We start from the raw sequence: 7,445 nt of genomic DNA, 5'->3' as shown, positions 1-7,445 counted from the left end.
TTTCTGTATTGTGGTTTATTTGGATAATGCGTATTTGTAGTTACCTGATTAATGTAATGCATTCTTTGGTTCTCATTCTTAGGAGTCAGTATTTAAGTCATGTGATGCTCATGTGTGTTGTGACGTATGTGTTTTTTAACCTGATTATGGAGTAAAGCATGCTTCATGGCATTTGTTGTTGGTCTGCCTCTTTAATACACAATTTGTTTGTTTTATATATGTTTTCCTTTCTGCAGTAAAACCACAAGTCATTATCCAGTCAGACAGGGAAACAGAAAAATGAATGAGAAAGCTGATCTGATGTGCAGTCTGGTGTGACTTCTACACCAAACTCATCGAACTGACGTGGATGAGAGATGATAAAGAGGTGACAGCTGATGTGACGTCCATTGAGGAGCTGGCTGATGGAGACTGGTACTACCAGATCCACTCCCACCTGGAATACTTCCCTAAACCTGGAGAGAAAGTCTCCTGTGTGGTGGAGCACGCCAGCTCCCATAAACCCACGATCTATCATTGGGGTAAGAACAGTTATGATGGAATTAAAGTGTTAAGAATAAATTACTATTAAAAACTTATTTGAAATGGGCAGAATGTCTTTTATTTTATAGATCCTTTTCTGGAGGACTTTGACAGGAATAAACTCATTACTGGGGTCGCAGGGTTGGTGTTGGGGGTGGTTATAAAAGTACACAGGTTAGTGTTATATACAGTACTGTGATAAAGAAACATCATCCTTTTCTGTCAGATTGAGATGTATGTGGCTGGTTTAGTTGTTGGTGATTGGCTTTTACAGACTTCTAGCCTGTTTCCTACTTCTGCAAACAATGAGCAGCACTGAAGAGCAGCAAACATTCTCACACATGGATCACAAGCCTGAGTTTGAAGGGGTCTCCAGAAGGTAGAAAAAATGTTTAAAACGTTTAAAGATCTTCAGACAAACTGATTCTTGTTTATAAAATGAACAATGATGGTCAACTACTGAATCACATCACAATGCAAATGAACAGTGACACATCAGTGACAGATTACAGCTTAATATAGTTTGTTGTATTAAGTTAGTGGTCACTGTTTAACATGCTTTGTTTATGCCCTACCATGGAGTCTGTAAGATTTTTAAATATTTTTGAAAGAAGTCTCTTATGCTCACAAAGACTGTGTTTATTTGATTAAAAATACAATAAAAACAGTAATATTGTGAAATATTGTTACAATTTAGGGATTTCACCTAGGGCGTCAAAATGGCTAGAAACAGCCCTGCATCAGATTGTTTTGATGTTAAGTTGATAGCAGACAAATCTAGGCTAAGTGAGGCTTTAAAAAAATGTATGACATATGCTTATCATAAGTTTGCCTTTCTCTCCTTCTGTCCATCAAAAGTTTTCTCCCACCGCCCTGTGACTGGTGGCGTTGGCCTTTGATTTTAATACTGAGAGCATAATTTATGTAAGATGTTTGAATAGCTTTTTGAGTGCGGCTAGATTAAAAGGAGTTCCATGTAATGGAACAAAAAAAAAAGCATCTGCAGATTTTATTTAAATATATTTCTAACCTCCATTGAATTGGATAGAGTTGACAAAGACAGAGAGGGAGGAAGAGTTTTGGAAAACACTATTAATTCATTGTGTGTGTGTGTGTGTGTGTGTGTGTGTGTTTTCTATGCCTGTTTGCTTTGTTTCTGTAACACTTTAACTCACTGAAATTGCACTTTCATCTGTTTCTCCATCCTTAAATGATGTTACTCCTTTTGATTAGCATGAGAGGACTGTGAGGTCTTGTGTATTATATGTGTTGTGTGTATGTGTTATACTGCACATCATTACAACCAGTCACAAATGTCTTTTTTTCTATGCGGCAGATCAGTTTAGTTTTCGTTGATTCATTGATGCATACACCAGATTGTTAGCAGTCAATATTTGTCAGCGAGTCTGCAAGTTGCACAACTTCTTTGTTATCCTCGTACTGACGTAACAAGATGTGTTTGCTCTCTATATATACAGGGGTTTACAACCTAGTGTGAAACAAACCTTTCTTCATATTTCTAAGTTTAATACTTTAAAGATAAATATTGGCAATCTGTCCCTTACAATTCAGCTTTGCGTTTGCTCAGTTGTCTCTTGCAATAGTAAAACAATAGTAAACATGGTAACTTAGACAGCCGGTTAGCCTCTGAATAGGACGGATCTTCTTACCATCAGTAGTCTTGCAAGACTCCATGTGGTGTAAAAATGCAGACCCCTGCCCTTTGTGCATGGATGTGGGAGAATTTATGTACACCTCAGCATACTTATTATGGAAGTAATGTACTTTAAAGGAATATAATTACGTGTGATCTGAATGTTATGATTTCAGACACTGAAGATGAAAAGGAAAATGCACTATAGTTTACATTTATATGAAATGCAATTAGATGAATTAACTAATTCATAAATTTCATTAAAAACATTTAATTTGACATTGTTACAAAGTAAATTTTTTAAAGGTGTGTTAAGAAATGTAGCCACAAATATACTTGAGTGACCTTATTTCAGTAATATATCTGCAAGTGCTGTTTTTTTTAAATACTTTTCAAATTTAAAGTCCACTACAAGTGCACAATGTAATTAAGCACACTTCTTTTTCACGGGTAGACGTCAATGATAGTGTCATCTAGACTTGTCTTCACTTTTGTAAATATGTGTCTGTGGTCATGAGAGAAGTTTGAATATTGTCTGATTTGTTAACTAATTCTTTTGAGTGAGATGTTGTCAGTGATTTGTGGATCCAGTTCACAAAACCAGTCTGAATGATTTGTGCATGAATCATTTCAGTTCTTGAGTGCAACTTACTGACTCAATGATTTGGTCGCAGTGGTTAACATCTTACTAGAGTGGAGGACTAGCAGTGAGTAATGACTTAAATTTCATCAGCCTAAAATTCATCATATGGCTAAAACTAAAAATCATATGGCTTCAGAAGACTTGAAATACAGCAAAATGGACCACTTTAAGGATTTTTTTGTGTTCTTTTTTAAGCTAAAAAAGCTTTAATCCCTGTTCATTGTAATAGCATGGAAAAGAACGACTAGCACATTATTCAAAATTTCTCATTTTGTGTTAGAAGAAAGAAAGTCATAGAGGTCTGAAACTTTTCAATTTTACAACAAAATTGTAAAGTTTATGGTCAGACCTCTTCTTTTACTTGAAATGTGCTGCTCTCCAAAGTTTTCCCATGATAATAATATACATATAAAGACACATGCACACAGAATGGAGCAGGTGGAGGGCTAATCTAATATATCTGGGGGTTTTTTTTCATTAGGTTGAGGTCTTTTGAATCAGCTCATTTGTAGCCTGTTCATTAAGCTGCTATACCTCCAAATGTGAAGTATCCAACTGTGGGGACCCAATGAAAGAGACACTATGAAGAGCGAAAGGGGGGCGACAGAGAGAGAAATGTTGAGAAAACTGGAACGAGGTGGCGTTCAGAAAGAGCGAGTTGAAGGGAAAGTAAAAGACTGAATGACTGATAAAGGGAGAAAGAGTTACACTGAGCGTTCGCATGTGCCCGTATGTATGCGTATGACGGAGAGAAAGAGCAAGCGCTGAGAGAGGTATGCTATGATGGTATTGTTTTTGTGACCGAGATCAGTGGCTGGCTGAATGTGCTTTATTTGCAGTTGGGGCTGCTCTCCCAGGCTAATAAAATGTGAAGCTCCCGCTGCCTGCAGTGGCATGCTGTGCACAGCGGGAGGCAGGGATTTTTTGTGTTCCCCTGCCTAAATTATGGAACCGTCAATACCCTCCCTGGATCCCGTCAATAGAACCACTCTTTGTGACTGATGGGAGACCAACTTCAAGGCTATCCTGAAAAAATGGAGAAAGGGAAAACCAGAGAGAGAAGAAAAACCTGACCTGCTTTTTCCCAAATATGGTCTATATGCTTCGGCAGCCTGACATAGAAAGTTGTTTTTGGGATCGTCTGAGCCTTTGTGAAGACTGAGGTGCTCAATAGAGCAACAAACCATTGCTATAGTTTGCGTTTCACTTTCTAAACCATGTGGGAGGGAACTCACTGCCATCATCACTGTTGTTGATTTGCCTTGATCTGAATGGTGACATACCCTCAGGGTGAAGTCTGAGACATTAGACGCACTGTTGCTGTGTTAGCGTTAGCATGTATTCCTTTTGAAACCTGAAAGGGATTTTCCAGCGTGTTCGTAGACTCAGGGTGTTATCGTTTTGATGGAGGGGGATGGCTATGGGGGATATTTGTTGTGGATGTAAGGCTAATTAGCAATAAGCAGACATTTGATGGGGATAATTATCCACAATTGGATATTGGAAATTTATTGGAAATTGGAAATTTGATAAAAAAAAATACTTGAGTCATGCAAAATTAGCATTCTTGTTTAATTACACACATGTTCCGTTGAACTGTTGTATAAACGCAACATCACTCTCGTCCTCAAGCGATACCGGCTCTATATCAGCGGCTGTGATTGCCTCTGGCCTAATCACAGCCATGCTGATATAGAGCCGGTATCGCTCTCGTACTCGAGTGATATTGCTCATATATAATATGTCCACAAACATATGTATATTTGTATAAAATATATATAAAATATATAAAAAATATATACACTCTCAAATAAAAAGTTAAAAATCTGTCACTGGGGCGGTACCCTTTTAAAAGGTATGAATATGTGATATAAAGGCCATTTACTAATATGCACACATTTGGTACTAACATGTACCTCTAAAGTACCAATATGCACCCTTTAGATGCAAATATAGTACAAAGGTGTACCTTTTGAAAGCGTTTTTTGACAGCTTTTGTACCTTTTTTTTCTGAAAGAGTACCGTAATTCAAAATGGCAAACTATATGGTATTATCTACTATATATTATCTCTATTATTAATTTAACATTTAGAAATGTATGCAAGTTTGTATTCTTTTTGTATTGAGTCAAGAGATCAATCTGTGATGTTTTCATCATCCTTACTTCAAATTTTTTATATATAAATTGGTATAGAGGTCAGAGTTCACCAAACTTGAACTTTTGTACATTCCCACTCTCTCACATTCACTGTAATTAGGAATCCTGTGAGCTTATATTGTAGATAATTGGTACAGTAGAAGTCAATCAAATAGCGGGTTTAACCTTTTGGTGACAGTTCAGAGGAAAAATCTGTCAGTTCTTCTGGATCCCTCACCCCAAAGAATTCTGTAGAGCAGGAGAAACATCACAGTGAATTATTAAACATCAAGTACAGAAAAAAACAAGTAAATTTTGTCTGTCCTCTCTCTCTATAACCATAAAAAGAAGAAAAAGTGAAACTTTTTTTTTCTTTTTCCCTTCAGTTTGGAGTTGGAACTTCAAGTCATTTTTGTGGCTGTTCAAACGGTCGGGAACACGAAGCGTTTGCTGGATTCCTGTGTGCGCATTCAAAAGCTGCCTCCCTCAGAAGTGCCACCAAGCAGCATGCTAGCGCGGGAACCTCGTGCAGCGCAAGGATTCAGATATGCTAATTGATCAGCAGGGTAGCTCTGAGCATCGCTGCAACCTGCTTTAAATAGACAGCTGCTTCCCTCTGTATTCCCCAACCTCCTTTCCTTCTTCTCTCCTTTTCTCCTTCGTCCTCCCCTCTTCAGAAATCTCCTCCTCCTCTCTCACACTCGCCCATCTCCTTACTTTCTCTCACTTTCAGTTTAGCATTGGAGCAAACAGCAGTAAATTAACAAGAAGTGGTAATGAATTGACTTTTGGGCAAAGCGAATAGGAAGAGAACTAAGGGAGAAGAACAATAAAAATGCAGAGGCTGTTTGTCTGAGAGTGAGAAAGGGCCTCCGCCGGCTCTTTATGGCAGCTACAGCCGCATTAGTGCTAAGTCCTGCGCGCTTCTTTTTTTTCTCCTTGTCCGGGGCTCATGCTGAGCAGGAACCTGAGCTGATTGGGTTTCATTCACATGTCTCTGAGTCGGCAGTAAATTCGGCCGGGGGTTCCTTGAGAGGCCCCCTCGACACCTCAACTCCAGCTGGCTGAGTACGATTGTTGAGGAGCTGAGGAGTCACGTTGGGGTCATTCACTATGGTACTACTAAGCTAACTCATCTCGCTCCTTTCTCTGTCTCTTTCTTCCTCTTCTCTTTCCTCGCTCCCCTCCTGCAGGTTGCTAGGGCCTGGTATTTGCTCTCCGTGGCCGGGCTGTAATGACAGCCGCGGTGCCCCTGCTGGCTCTCGGCTAGCATTTCTCTTTGTGCTGCTTGTGGTTATTGGGAGTGAGAGGGCAAGAAAGGGTGATGGCTTACAAACACACGCATAATTGCATATTCACACATACTCCGCATTCACAGCTTTTGGACCAAATTATATAGGAAGGGAAACATGCCCATTGGTATCATTTAGTTAGACTATTATATTCATAAAAACACTACGTTTGCATGCTTCAATCATTCAATTCTCCTTCTATTATTTGTAATAAAATATGAATTATATTTTAATTAATATTTTTTATTTCTAATCATATATATATATATATATATATATACAAGAACACAAGAAGAGGCCAGTGCAAGCAGGAGCAGAGTTTTCATTGAAAGAAACTTTAGCTCGACTGACTGCAAAGGCTCAAATGGGCCCTGCTGTAGTGCTTTGAGCACTAGAGACAGGTCCCAAGAGGGTATAGAGGATGGCCGGGGAGGATTTAAGCTTCTCACCCCCCTAAGGAACCTGATGACCAGATCATGCTTCCCTACCGACTTCCCTTTCACGGGGTCATGGTTAGCAGCAATCGCAGCGACATAGACCTTAAGGGGTCCATGACCTGGTGAGCTCCTCATGCACCTCCGGGAAGAAAGGCACTGAGGCGGGGCGCTGAGAACCAGTGCGAGCCACCCCGAGAAACCAATCGTCCAACCTCGAGAGCCCGGGATGCGGTGGAAGTTTCCACTCAAGCCCTACCCTCTCGGTGGCCTGGGAAAGCATAGCCGACATCTCTGGATATGATTCAGGCCTTGCCACCATCCCGGAGGGTGGCAGCGCAGCCGAATCTTCCTCTCCAGAGAACTCGCCCTCCAATGCAGTGATCGACATCCGGCCGTCGGGAGGAGCACCGAAGGGTACCGCTGGTACGCTCTTTGAAGAGGGCCCAGCGCATTCCTTTGGCGGCTCAACTGGTTGCGATGGGCTAGAGGAGCGATGGTCCCCCGAGAGTTGGTTCCCTGAGGGATTTGCCACCACTGTAACCCTCAGACCGCCCGTGCTACTGCCGAAGTAGTCCATGCCTGGCTGCCGCCAGGACGAACACTAGATCGCGGCAGAGGCAACGGAGCTCCGCCCCCCTGGAGGACACGGAGCCTGGCCCGCAGCTCCAAGATGGTCATCTTCCCGCAATGGGAACATGACTCATCCACGAACGCCACCTCAGCGTGTTTAATGCCCAGACACGTGAGGCAGCGATCGTG

General features: G+C 40.9%; 1 pseudogene; it reads left to right on the top strand.

The window, feature by feature from the left end:
• Nucleotides 1–283: 283 nt before the first annotated feature.
• Nucleotides 284–5,515, top strand: LOC107753153 (SMH class II histocompatibility antigen, beta-1 chain-like; annotated as a pseudogene).
• The last annotated feature ends 1,930 nt before the right edge of the window (nt 5,516–7,445 follow it).

The sequence above is a fragment of the Sinocyclocheilus rhinocerous genome, unplaced genomic scaffold, assembly GCF_001515625.1.
Source record: "Sinocyclocheilus rhinocerous isolate Xijiao unplaced genomic scaffold, SAMN03320098_v1.1 scaffold20, whole genome shotgun sequence".
Classification (NCBI taxonomy): Eukaryota; Metazoa; Chordata; class Actinopteri; order Cypriniformes; family Cyprinidae; genus Sinocyclocheilus; species Sinocyclocheilus rhinocerous.
The sequence above is the reverse complement of the archived record's forward strand: the minus strand, read 5'-3'. Positions and strand labels throughout refer to the sequence as shown.